Here is a 15442-nt window from a genome sequence, read left to right on the forward strand (position 1 = left end):
CTCTTTCACCTCCAGGGAAACAGAATGCAAACGTTGTGCCTATTCTTCTTATGAATAGTTATCAAGTTTAAATTTCTTTTACCTCAATGAAATCACATTGAGTTCATTATAATTTCATTTCCTAATCCAGAACATTTAACTTACTCTTATATTAATGCCGATACCATGCATATACTTAATCATGCCTACGTTTTTCTTTTATGGCAAAACCAAGGATGATCTGCGTTTCAAATGAAAATGCAGTACATGACACTAGGGTTTGTTGTTGTTGGGTTTTTTTAATCACATTTTTTCAAATCAGAAAACTTTCATAACTACATGAAGAGAATTTTGTTGCTGAAACCTGGTGGTTCATGCTTCTTTTCATGCCCTTTCCTCCACATACATTATGCTGCATGTATCTGAAAACAGTTTTTCACGGTTATGCAGGCTGCACAAATACCTCCAAACCTAAATCCTTGATGAGTGCATCACTGAACAAATTGAAAAGAAAATGATATGCTGATGCGGATTGCAAAGTCATGTGGAATTCCTCTAGAGAGGATTTTTCCTACATATTGAACCCTAGTAAAAATATTTCAAGATGTTAAGTTTTTAGGAATTATTTTTCAAGTATAGCCTCTATAAAAACAGATTACTGGTGTATAGCTTTCCCAGATACGCTTTTTACTCAGCAACAAACCTTCCCCCTTCAAATCACTGGTGTGGGTTTTTTTGCATCTGTTTTTCTCTTGTACGTATGTCTGAAAAAAAGTACTGAATCTGATCTCATTTAAGCTAGAGGTATCTAGAGCAACCCCATAAAATCAATGGAGTTTTTAATGTTGTGTCTAGAAGTCAACCTGTTTCTTTCAAACTCTCTCCTAGGTGCTGATGGAAATGTCCTAATTTCTGGTGTTTTTTTCATTTTTTTAAAATATGTATCAGTTGATTAGGTTTGGAGTAATGAGAAAAATCTAGTTTTGGTATAATTATTTGAAATAATACTATTGTTCATGGATTAGCAATATGCCTTAAGAATCATGGTAAAGTACTTCATGTTAAACTTCATGCTGCTCTGGCCTAATCTGTTACCACTATTCAGCGTAAACACTGCAAATGTAGCTCAGGTAGTTCGCTGTTGCAGCCTCTGCTGTGTAGGTATAACCTGTGACAGGTTTCTTGGTTTTGATCTTGTCATATACGAAGCTGCAGGAGCTGCTAAAATTTTCTCAAGATTTCCAGAACTCTGTGTAGGCTATTTCTCATACTTATCATCATGTGGGTGTTTACTTAGCATGACATAGCTTCAAACCATCATTCCCTTTTATCCCCTACGCAGTCTGAAGGCGTTTGACAATGCTTTCCTGATTCAAAAGTGAGAAAAGAGAGACTTATCTAACTACATGCTCTAGGTCTTTAGCTACAGATTAATCAATTGTTTCAGTACAGCAGTAACTACAGTATTCTAATAATTATACTTTACTTTTCCCTACAACAAAGCAAAGAAATTTTCAGCTGTTCATGTTAATCCAAGAAGTAATTTCTACAAAGGCAGATGGTTACAAGATCTAAGTCTGATCTCATACTCATTTTATCCTGTAGTAATGCAAATGTTTGTTTCAAATGATTTTTCCAAAATTAAATCTGAGACCAGCTGATAAATTTCTCTTTGTCTTTCCTACATTGTAGCTGAATCCTTGCAAGTAAAAAGCATACTGGCTTAAAAGACATTAAAGCTCTGTCTCTTTGTCTTACAATTTTGGCCAATTGTGAACCACATCATGAAGTACCCACTCTGGACCTGTACTGCCATGATGCTTGGCATGGGATGAGAACTTCCTTAGCCAAACGTTGCATACTCTTGCGCCTATCTCAATTAAATTCAGACATAGACTTCCTAAAGTCCTTTCAACTAGATAACAATTTATATTAAGTTGCATAGATTTTATTTTTGAATACATGTGTGTGCATGCATACCAAATGTGTGCCTGTAAAATGTTGTATGATGTAGTAGCCCTCAGAACATCTTTCTTGGATAAAAATTATATTGTGCTTGAAGTTTTCCTTGGGAATGCTTATCTTCATTGTATGATAAAAGTGAGCAGTTTTGTCAAGATGCATAGATTTCTGGCTGTATATTAATTTTGCTCTACAATGCATTGAGATGATAAGCTTCCAGCAATTCAGTCCAACTCAAATATCTGCCTTTATGTGGGGGAAGACATAGAACTTCATGCCAATTTCATCATTTTACTGTTTTACAGCTCAAACTTCTACATGGAGCCACAGCAATCTAAAATTTAAAATGTTTGTTGAACTTCCTATTCCACTGCTACCAACATGGCAGTTGCTTTACTGGATCAAGAGCAATTTGTTTTCCTTAAGACTGACTTTGGGAAAAAACAAATCAATTATTCTGCACCAAAACTTGCTTTAAACAGGAACCAGAACAGCTTAAGCTTTGATTTATGCACAATTGTCTGAAGTAATGCAAACTTATGCGCTTCTCACATTTACTTGAAGACTATATTTCTGAAAGCGGAACTTCTTCCTCTGAAAAGAGTCTTTGTGCTTTAGCTGTATTTCTCTTGAGGTTGCCTCTAGGAGACAAAAATAATCCAAGGAGTAAGTAGACTTCCAGTTCTAAGTCAAATAACTGGAGAATGGGAGGAAATCTTCCATGAATCCAACTTCCTTCAAGTCTCTCCCTTTGATATTGATTTTATAAGAGTTCTGCACCTTGGGATATGCTGAACAGAAACTGACAAATGAAAGAGTGGAATCAATACCAAAATAAACTCCAATGACCGAAATTTCAGTTTGCACTCCTTACTTCTTAATAAAAATTCTTCAGGATCTTAAGTTTTTAACTAGTGAATTAAATACAACCAATGAAATCTAACTTACCATGTACATAATGACACATGCACTGGACGTTACATAGCATTCTTCTTTTAGGAAAATAAAAAATGTTAGCAAAGTGGTTCAGATATCACCTTTTGTAATTTAAAACATCTCATGATTTCTTAAGAAACAGAGTGTAAACTCCATAAGTGCAGTGACTCAAGAGATCCACCTCACATTTTACATCATTTCTGTGCAACCTATACCTTTAGGCAGCTTTTGATATGACAAATATAACAGACACAGTTTCTTTTTGTGTCCACTTTAAAAGAAAATTTAAGATGCAGTTATTTTTAGTAGTTATTTCCCTGAAAGATCAGGTAGTAATTTCTTTCATCTTTCCCCCACTCTTCCTTTCCTTTGTATATACCATTCCCTAATAGTGAAATATAATTCCAAATCCACACAGCATTTTAGTATCAGCCATAACCATTTTTGCCATACGTCACTGAATGCGTAGTTTATCTGTGTCTTTGAAAGGTACTGTCTATCACAGACATATTGAGAGGAAAAAAAACACTAGTTGTATAAGGACAATTAAAACAATCTGAAAGATCTGAGAGACCCAGCTACTTCTGCATCCAGGACCCCAATTATCTCTACTTTACAAGATATGAAACATCAAGTTTTATTTCTGAACACATTCTCCAGTTTATCAACTAGATAATACTTCAGCTGCTGGCAAGTCTAATTGGAGAATGAAGGTTGAAATTCAAGATCTACAGTCAGGCATCCAGTAAATCCAAGGACCTGACATGGGAAATTTTTTAATCTAATTTTTACTTCTTTTTGTTCATATTTTCTTGGCTTTATTGCTGTTGTATGTACCCTAGAACTCTGTAATAGGAGAAACACATTAGTACTATTATCATACATTGGGTATCTGAAGTCACCAGACAAAAAGGAGGTTTAATCTGTGATAATTACCTGGTTTCATTTAAATATGATTGTAATTTATGGAGTAATACCTTAGCTAGGTGATTAATTGATCGAAGATGTCTTCCTAGAAGGGCAAAATAATCAATGCACTTTAGCACCAAGGGGTTATAGTCACTACAATACATCACAAATTAATGTTTCTCGGTCCCATTTGTCTCAAACATTAGTAATAAATAAACATTAGGCCAAAGTTACAGTGTCCTTATTATAAACAAACCTGATTTAAGAGGATAAATTTGAACCTACCTTTCAGCTGTTCAGCCTGTAAAAATTTGTGATCCTAACTATCATTTATTACATTGTAATATTTATTTTATTACACTTATTCTTTTGTAAGATAATAAGATTTCAATGGTAACAACAGTCTAGTAAGCCTGTCACTGCAGCTGTACTTGTCATACACAATCACAGCATTTTCACATTGGTACCTTTAGGCAAGTATCTGAGTGCACTTATCAGCATTTCCTAATGCACTTAGGTTAGTAGGGCAAAGTAGGAACTTCAACAATCATCATGAAAGTGCTTCAAAGAGGCAAAGGAAGCTTGCTTGTCATTTTAGGAAATTAAGAACCCTTTAGAAAATACTGGTCATGAGAAGGTCTTTGAGGCTAACAAAAGTCTTGAAAAGACTAGTTGTACTAGGTAATGCTAATCAATTAGTTCATAGAATCACAGAATCACTAGGTTGGAAAAGACCTTCGAGATCATCAAGCCCAACTGTACCTGTCCAATATTAAATCATATGCCTAGGCTCTTCATCTACCCATCTTTTAAATACCTCCAGGGATGCTGACCCAACCACCTTCCAGGGAAGCCTGTTCCAGTGCTTGATAACCCTTTTGGTGAAGAAATTTTTCCTAATGTCCAGTCTGAACCTCCCCTAGTACAGCTTGAGCCCATTCCCTCTTGTCCTATCACCAATCACATGGGAGAAGAGACCAACAACTACCTCTCTACAGTCTCCTTTCAGGTGGTTGTAGAGGGTGATAAGGTCTTACCTCAGCCTTTTCTTTTCCAAGCTAAAAAACCCCAGTTCCCTCAGCCGCTCCTCATAAGACTTATTCTCTAGCCCCTTCACCAGCTTTGTCGCTCTTCTCTGGACAAGCTCCAGCACTTCTATGTCTTTCTTATAGTGAAAGGCCCAAAATTGAACACAGTATTGAAGGTGTGGCATTACCAGTGCAGAGTACAGGGGGAGAATCACTTCCCTGGTCCCGTTGGTCACACCGTTGTTGGTGCAAGTTAAGATGCTGTTAGCTTTCTTGGCCACCTGGGCACATTGCTAGCTCGGTTACATTCAATCCCTTCATCCAGGTCACTGAACAGGACTGGACCCAGCACTGAGCCCTGAGGAGATCACTTGTGACCAGCCTCCAGTTGGATTTCACTCCATTTACCACAACTCTTTGGGCCCCACCATTCAGTCAGTTTTTGACTCAGCAGAGGGTGTGAATGTCTTGTGGTAGAAAATTTCTCAAGTAGAATACTGTGAGAAACAGTGTCAAAGGCTTTACATAAGGTCCAATACACTATATGCACATCCTTTCTCTCATCCTTTAAGTGGGTCACCTTGTCATAGAATGCAATCAGCTTAGATTGGCAGAATTTCCTTTCCTAAATGCATAGACAATATAAAACCAAGCTAAACTGTGGCAGGTGGCAAGCATGGTAGGAAAGGATGAGTTTTGCTGAAGGGCCCTTCTGATGTAGAGGGTAAGGCAGAAAAAAATTGAAAAAAATGTGAGAAAAGGAGAAGTGATGTGAGCATATTAGATGGGATAGAAAGAAGAATAACTGATCCAACATGAGTGTTAGAAAATTAATGTGAACACAAGGGAACACTAGTAGGGAAAAAATGCATATTTGTGGAAGGACTTAATGAGTTACCAAGGAAGTTGATTTTCACAGTTAATTTTTAGAAGGTTAGAACTATAATGATAATGACTCAAAGGAGAAGGGTGTTTGTAATAGGCAGGAAGAAAAATAATGAAGATCCTGGAAAGATTTTACATGGAGTGGTCAGATAGAGACAGGAAAATATGGAGAGTGTTTCACATGCTTACATCCAGAAAAAGACCAAAGGATGCTGAAAATGGCTTACAAAAACCGTCAGAAAGGAACAAAGAATGCAAAAGCTGAGTTTTTTTTCATTTAAGTTTTGGCAAAATGAAGGGAAACAAATCAATAGTTTATGTAATAGGATTAATGTCAGTGATGAGGGATATGAAGTGCTGGGAATCATGCAGCTGGACACAGTAAGTGGTTTGTAAGAGATAGTATCTACTTTGAGAGAATGTACAATCTTCATAGAATATAGGTGACACAGGAGAAATAGTCAACTCAGTTTTGCAGGAAAACTAAATTCAGCAATCTAATGGTAAATCCCTTCAAATACTGAAATCTTTTATTGTCTATTGTCTATTTTTATTGTCTATTAAATTTAAGCGTATACATTTGTAAGCTCTACTGAATTGTATGGAAAGATTAGAAACATTGGTGTGCATCCTTGTCTAGTAGAAGCACGATAGGGAGAGAAGGATTAACCTTCTTCTTTTGGTGCTTGCCTTTATGGTACAACTCTTCTAAACAAAGTCATGGAGAAAAATCAAATTTTAATATGTTTTCTGCAACAATAACGATCTAAGAAACGTTATTTTTGAAGGTAGCTGCTGGTAGCTAAACCTAATAAAATTACAGAAATGGTAATTATAGTAGGAAAAATATTACTCCTACCTTGAAATAGGAATGTCCACATGGAAGATACATTATTGAATAGGTATTCCATATTGACTGTTTCCATAATTCTAGATAGTTCAACAATTAGAGTCTGTGTATGTGGTAAGTAAGAGAGGGAATTGTCTTTCAGTGCTTGCAGTCATGAAGTCAAAATAGAAAAAAGCTAACAAAAGATTGATTGTAAGATTACATACGGAAGTTATCAAAGTTCAAAACCATATAGCTAGAAATAAATGTATTTATTCATATATCAGGCAATTTTACAGCTCAAGTAATCATTCCTTATAATAGAATTTTCCTTAAACTGCGAGTATAGCCCTACTTCAGGATTTCATGGTGTCGATATCATAATTGACACCCAAGTTTATCTCTGTTAGAAATGCAGGGGATTTGTGAGATATAATTTTTTTATCTGAAAGCAGAAGATTTTAAATAAAGCACTTAGTCACATAATTTTTAGTTAGACTTAATGACCCTTTCTCTCACCACTTTCTTAATCTGTTATACCAAATATAAATATATATATAAAACCATTTAACCCTGGCATTCTGAAAGCCAAAATTTCAATATTCAGTAATAAAAAAATAGCTGCAAAAAATATGCATTCTAAACTTTCTAATCATGTACCACAATATAAATACTCTGAGACTATTGTTCTATTCCATTAAATGCTCACTGAAGGAAAATATTGCACACTTCGGTGTGCAATATTGACTTGACTTTGGTCAAGTCTGTACACTAGTGTAATGAAACTTGCCAATTTAGGCTACTGCCCATTAACATTAAGAAATAAAATCACCAATTTAGAGTGATTATCTGCGCTCACTTATTTTTAAATATCTTTTCTGTTCTGAGAAATCTAATGTTTTCTAGATAATAGTACCACTTGAGCAGTGAAATATTTAAGAAAACATATCTTTTTCTACTCAACACAGTAATCGCTGTCATTTATAGAAGCTGCAAGGATTTGAAATCAAAATCTTTTATTAATAAGGATGGGTTGGAATTATGTGATTGTTCATTATTTCTGAACTTGACAATCGTGTGTTTGGAGTTTGAAAAACACAGAAGCAGTTGATTTCTTTAGATTGTCTTACGATTAGCAAATAGATCTCTAACACTGACTGAAGAATTTATATAGGCAGGACACCAACTTGGTGTTCAGTAGACTTATATTTATTTTCTTTTTTACAATTTTCTTTGCATCCACAGGAAAGTCATTTAGCAAAAAAATCCCGATTCCACTGAAATCAATAATAAACTGTCACTGACCTACTGAAGTGCCCGTTCAATTTACATTTGTTGTTTACTTTTTCTGTCAGTAAAATAGAAACAGAATCTTTTTTCTTTTCTATATAGATTGTAAGCACTTCAGTAACAAGACTTTCATTCAGACATAAAACATACTTAAGTATTTTAAATGTAATTTTTTACTTCCATCCTTTTTACCTCCTTGATTTGCACACATTTCAGAACAAAGATGAAGTCTATGGGTCTAAACATGCACATTTATAGAGCATACACAACATTGATTTTGCGAAAGCAGGATTTGATGTGTATATTCCTGGATGTACATGTGTGTTAGCAGTATCCAATCACATGGATCCAGATCCTCATTTCAAATTTTAAGGCATACTGAAATATGAAGGTGCAAACAAACCTGAGGTCATCTACCTGCATTCTGGCCTGGCCAAAAATGAGTCACTTCCATGCTTTCCAATAGAGGTCGGAATAGAGCCACAACACACCCGGACAAATGTACTGTGCATTTAATTCACAGATGTGTCTCCTGGTTCAGTTTTGCCCTGCCAGTCGCACTCACCTATCTCTAAATCCATTCTTGTAGCCATGACCTTCAGCTGTTTTATAAATTATATTATTTTTAATATATCGGAACTTTAGGTAAGATCATATTTTTTTATTTAACATTACTGGAAAAAAAAATCCATTTATTGCATTTCCCTGAGGAATGATAAGGAATCCTTCTGCGACAGTTTAAATGGAGAAATAGATTGAATATTTTTTTGGAATTTTTGTATGTGATCATTGATATTTCATTGTAAATTTGTTTACAACAAAGTGTTTGATAATGTTTATTTTAATTTTTAAGGTTTTTTTCATAGCCAAAATTAGGGATCAATTTTTGGTTGCTTTTCCCCTTCTAAGCAAAGAGGAGGTGTGTAATTACTGTGAGGTTGGCTTCTATGAGATGGCAGAGAATATTTTATTATTTCATTATATTAACAGGTTTAAGGTAGTATAACACAATGACCACAGAAACACTCGATGGTCTTAATGTATGACATCTATATAATGCCCTGCAGGAAAAGATACCATATGGTATATATGTTAATGTGCTTCTCCAATAAGGTTACTGTTTTGTTGTTCCACATTTTGAAAAATCACTGGAGGTATGTTCACCAAACCCATTAACAAATAACGTTTGTTCTTACACTTCCTGCACACTGTTTTGAAAATTGATCCCTAAGGGCCTAATTAGCTATTATGCACTTTTCCTACTGAATAAAGGAAAAGGAACTTCCCTGCTTAAAATAACTTAACAACCAGAATCTTCCAGAAGATTTAATCTATTTTATTCAGTATCTCAACTCAGAATTAAGCAAATCCCACAGGGCTCAATCCCAGCATCCATTGAAAGGACCACACAGATTCATCCAACCAGTTATCAGTATTTGTCATCTGCATAAAAAGCTGCAAATTCAGCATGTCTTAATCCTGCCAGATGCTAAGTGCTCTTAACTTAGGTTTAAATTACAAGTGAAAAAGGAGAACCCCAACCTTTCAAAAGAATGAACTGAAAGTTTGGGTGCCTATGTAGTACATTGGAATAAAAGAAGACAACAATAAATATGAGGAGTAAGCAATAAAGTGTGGCATAATTATAATGACTTTGAAGTCTCACTTTAAGACCTCAATAAGGGTAGGAATGGGCATCTTAAATATTTTCGTGTCTAAAGAATGCTACTAATTTGTCCACAGCGGTTAGCAAGTGAGTGCTGGGCTCCACATAAGACATAGGACAAGGGATGTCCATCACCGAAATATTTCTGAGCGTGGGACTTGGACTTAGAAAAATATTACTTAAAATGCTTGGGATAGTATTTTTCTTGATCTTTGATGTCTGCTGTCTCCCATTAGCTTGCACTTTCACATTGTCCTGTTGAATCATGAAGAAATATATACAAGTGCTTTACAAAAAGATCAAAATTCTTGCCTTTCCTAATTACTATCTACTCCCTTGCAGGTGAAATTCTCAGTTATCTCCATAAATATGAATTTTACCAAGGAATCCAATTATCAGTTTGACAAATCTTGGGCTTTGGGATGTTTACTTCTTGCTCAGAACAAAAACAAAATGAAAAACATGCTATTAAAAAACAGGAATGAGATTAATACAGGGCTCAATTCTAATATTATATATTATATATATTATATATAATATTATACATTATACATATATTATATATTCTTATACATATATAATATATATACACAATAACATATACATACACACATTATATATTTATACATATATATATACAGAAAACAAATAAACAGTGGATTTTCATTGTGATTTAGACTTCTTACAGGTTACTAGAGCATTTTAAAACTACCGTAGAATAAAAATAATTAACAACAAGCTGCTCTTGAAGAAAAGAAAAAAAAATCAAGATTTTCCATTCTGAAAAAAAGGTTAAATGAAATCTTTTGGCCTTAATGATGTTAAAAAAAATCTGAAAACAAAATTTGCGAAAATTTAAATCTTTCCTAAAAATGTTTTATTTTCAACAAATTGTCCTATTATATAAAAAATGTCTTTTGAGAAAACATAAATGAACAAAATTATTTGAAACATATCTAGTATGATACTTAGAAATATGATTTCCTAGTTTTATCTGAAAGTGAAGGTATCCCCTGTTAGAAGGTGGATTCAAGAAATGTTATGTCATGGTTTGAAAAACTATAAAGCAATGCAGACTTGTGTATTTTGAAGTCTAAACCTGTGTGTTGACCAGTAAGTGGATCATCAGAATTCTAGAGAAAGAGAAATGTTAAACTATTTTGAGTGGTTTAACAATAAACTCAATGGTAACTGAAGTAGTAGATTAATTGTAGGTTTTGTAACATGGCACTCCAGTTCAACAAAAGACTTATCAAAAGCACATTCTTAGTGACATCTAAGACACTAAATGATTAATTAGTGTTAATAGTAATGGAAACACTTGAAGAATAAATGGCAGTGTTTAATTTGGGTTTTTTTCTGTAATCACACACAAAAGAAAACCTAAGATTAACACTGAAGTACCATAACCATGTCACTACAGAATGCAAATGAGTTACACGTGATCACCCAAATATGTGTACAGCACTCTATACATTTCACCTAATTTACTTTTTTGATTAAATCACATTAAAAAGAAGAACAGCCATTCTGAGTCCAAGCATTTTTTAGTTAGTTTAAAAGACTATGGCAAAAGAGCTTTGAAGCATAATTCATTGCCAGTTCATTTCCATTGTTGACTCATCCATAATAGATATAAATCTGGTATTCTGGAACAGTGATTCCAAAAGGGACTCTGTGTTCATTTGTAAAACGCTTAGGAAAAAATCAGTGATAAAGACATGTTTTCTCTTTGTTTCCTGATAATTAATGTTTCTCCTACATATCAGCCTAGCTAAATTTATCCCTTGGTATTTTCACTGATTTGAACATAGTTCAGACATGATGAACTTCAGTTTGGATTTTGTTTTAATAAAGAATTTCATTTTAATGCCAATGTTGTATGAGACTATTACTGGGGAAAGTAGCAAGCAAAGCAGACTGAAAGATAAGAGGAGCATAGTAGAGAATCATACGTATTATAAGCACTAAAGGTTTAAAGGGCAGGTTTTTTTTCTGATGGAAAGCCACATCAAATAAAATACACAGAGCAGCATTTCATGATATCTTACATATTTTTCAATTTAATTTCAGATTCTGACTTCACATTTTTAACTCTCCTAGCTAGTAAAAGTTTAAAATAACTCGCACTTACTGGGTACTTTGCAATTATAATAAGGTTGAATAATTATATGGAGAGATTTTTTGCCATTTATTTCTAATTTGATACTTTCCCAAAAGCATAAAATCAAACAAAATCCTCACAATTCTATAAGAAGGGGCAAGGGTATAAAAAAGTTACTTATAAGTAAGTAAAAATGATCAGACTCTTATCAACCTCCTGTCAGTTTAAGAAGGTGAAAAAGCGTGGAAATTTATACTGGCACACAACAGTGAAAAAATGAGTGAATGTCAGCAGTACTTCATGAAAAAAAAAGATATTAAAATTATGTGAAATATTAGTTAAGAATGGATCTCACATGATATCTTAGAACTGTTGCTATTTTGAGGGATGAGAAGATTTTAATTACCGCTTGTTTCCAGGGTGCTCCAGTCTCTGGAGTAACAGGAGCTTATAACAGCCTTCCAGTACTTAAAGGAGGCCTATAAGAAACATGGAGATGGGCTCTTTATCAAGGATTGTAGTGACAGGACAAGGGGTAATGATTTTAAGATGAAAGAGAGTAGATTTAAATTATATATTAGAAAGAAAACTTTTACTATGAGGGTAGTGAGACACTGGCACAGGTTGCCCAGAGAAGTTGTGGATGCCTCATCCTTGGAGGTGTTTAAGACCAGGCTGGAAGGGGTCTTGGGCAGCCTGATCTAATGGAAGATGTCCCTGACCATGGCAGGGGTGTGGAACTGGATGATCTTTAAGGTCCCTTCCAAACCAAATGATTCTATGATTCTATGAACTAGGGTAGTGTGAAGAAAGGTAAACTTGGTAGTATACTGTATACATCATCTCCAAGGACATTTCTATCTCAAAAAGTGGTTCAGGTACTTGTTAAACAATAAGCATAATTGGTAGCTTTCACTATTTCTTCTAGCGTTTTGAAATAAACTACTTGACAAAAAAAAAAAAAAAAAAAAAAAAAAAAAAAGCAAGGCTGTTAAAGCTTTGACTTCTTTGACTTGTTCCGCAATTGTTTGTCCTCCCTAAAGTCAGGATGCAATATGAGCTATTAGAAGATCACACCGTTTTCCTATTATCCTTTACTGATGCAAGAAATGTGCCAAATGCTGCGTTCCAGAGTTGTCATCGAAAGCGAGACAAGGTCTTTAATACAAGACATCTGGCTTCCTGCCTCTTTTCCTGTACTCCCTGAATAGCAGATGGATCCCAATGCCAGAATTATGTCTAAGGCACTAGATGAAGCAACACCCCCTGAAAAATTATGCATTGCTTAGCCCATGCCCTCCAAAACTGAAGCTGAAAAAGCTTCCCGTGGAGCAGAGGGGAATATTATTTGTAGTTCTAGACCTGAGCATTAATCACAACAAGGTCAGACACACAAGGAAACCCTATACATTTAAATGATTCAAAGCTATCAAGCTGAGCTTGATAATGCTATGTTTTTACTATGGCTGTCCACGCTTTCGCTCATACCGTTTGTCACACTTGCAGGCTTGTTTTATCTTTGGACACAAGTCCTTTCTAGTAGCAATGGGGTTTCTCCACGTGACCATGCAGCATACCCCAGCAGGAATATCTAATGCTGACTGGGCAGCTGGGTCACCACCTGTAAATTTAATTTGCATAGCACAATTGGATGTAGGAAATGAGAATAAAAGCAGCAAATATGCTGAGTAAAGATCATCCAAAAGCTCATTAAAAAAATTCAAACACAATTTTTGTTTTAAAAATTCCTATTTTGATAGATTTTTTTTTTCTCACTCAGTATTCCCTCGGTTCAGGTGAAAACAGAAGAATTTTTCCCCAAAAGTCCATTGAAATAATAATCACTGACTGAAAATAAACACAAGTGGAATTGTTTGTGTAGAAGCAGCCAGCCCACATTTCATTTTCACATGCACAAACAAAGTACATGCCTCATGCACTTGAGAATAAAACAGAAGGGGAGCATCAAACAATTAGTATGATTTGGTAACTTGTAAATACAGAGTCTCACAAACATGACCATCTCTCAGTACTGTACACTTTGTTTGATACTGTGAATAATAAGTGTACTGATGTGTCACCAGAATTAGTTCTCTGTCCCTGGGAAAACGATCAGTAACCATACAGAGCAACCAAAACCAGTCCATTTGACTTTTCTAAACAGCAGATAGGGTGAATAAATGGTCTTAACAGTTCTCAAGGCACAAGAGCCAACACCATAAAACCGTTAGCATTAATTGTTGCTCTTACTGAAAGTCTCAGCAGAAAGTTCATGCAGTGGGAATAGTACAAGGTCTGAAGTACATCACAGAGGCTTGAAGTTTATATAGATCCTGCCTTTGCTGTGTCCTGTCTGGGCTCAGATATTGTTCTCAAAGACTGTTAATTTGGATCTTTCTGTAAGCACTAAAACTTAAAACTATTTGCTATTGTCTTCTACCTATAAATCTAAAACTAGAAATTTGGAAGAAAAAAACCCTGAAATTTAGTGTTCGTTTCTACTGTTAAAGGAAAATATAACCAACAGAGTGTGGGAAGAGGATGAGTAGTTCTGGCACCTCTTCTATATTTCAGTTCCCAGTGTTATTTTTTGTTTGCTTAGCTGTTGCATAAATTTAGGAGTTTGCTATTTTCAAAGGTATATACCAACAGTATATGTACAGTACACTATATCGCAACTACTGAATTGTGAGAGTGACATAAACGAATGGATAGATCTTCAATGGAGCTCCTGAATGCAACTTTTATAAATCTAAATCCCACTTAACATCAGACTAAAAGTCACAGAAGCATCAGTCATATATGGCATTAATTAAGGACAAGATTTTTTTTATTATTCTGAGCATTTCACCAAGAACGGATGTCCTGGTGGTGTCTGCAGAAGCTGGATATGGATTTCAGGATCCCTCCTGCTGTCCCTGTGGGAGGCTACAGTCTGTGCACACATGCATATTCATCTACCCTCCCTGTGGGCAGCAGCTCCCACCCATGGAGCAGCCTTGCTCCATACAATAAACTACCCTGCACCTTCATCTTCTGTCCCTAGTGCTTCCATCATGGTGAAGGGAAACCCACCAGACCCTGGAGAGAGGACACGCACAGTTCGATCTAGCTGCTGTGCTGGGTGTAGGGAAGGAAAAGAAACGGCCAAATAAAGGATGCTTTTCTGTTTGGTATTGAAGATAGAGACTGGCAGGAAGTAGGAGAGGCTGCGGACAAAGGCTACCATGGAGCTAAGCACTCAGCCCAGCCTGGGTTTCCCACCAGCAGTGGTGGCAGCAACAAGAAACCCGATTTGTGCCTGTGCAGCCAGGTATTTCTTACACAAATATCAGAAAGCTATATTAAACCTTCAGTTTGATGTATTGTGGGTTTCCCTTCTAGGACTACTGAACATTACACCAATCTATGCATTCATACAAAGTCATGTCCTTTAGGAGGAGTGTGTTACTGCATTTGGCCCTTCCGACTGCTGAAAAGGACATGTGGCATGCTGAAAAGGCTGCTCTGCCCTTCTCTTTAGGCAGGCTACCTAAAGTGTCTACAGTACCTGAAGCTGGTACCTCCAGAAATGTTAGAGAAACAGATCAGACATGAGGAGCATTCAAGAGAAAGGTTCTGAGAGCAGAACACCAACTAGACACTAATTCTGATACTCTATTATTTACGTTCTTCAGTATAAACTAGATGTTGAACTCAAATGTGATGAACAGTATTGTGGCACGGATATAGAAAGATACTTTCTGGAAAAAAAAGGAGCAGGTTGTAATTCATACCAGACAAGATTGTTTATTAGCTTTGATGGACACAGGAATGGTTTATAAATGACCTTTAGATGCCATTATTAAAAAATA

The sequence above is a fragment of the Cuculus canorus genome, chromosome 1 (assembly GCF_017976375.1).
Source record: "Cuculus canorus isolate bCucCan1 chromosome 1, bCucCan1.pri, whole genome shotgun sequence".
NCBI classification, from domain to species: Eukaryota; Metazoa; Chordata; class Aves; order Cuculiformes; family Cuculidae; genus Cuculus; species Cuculus canorus.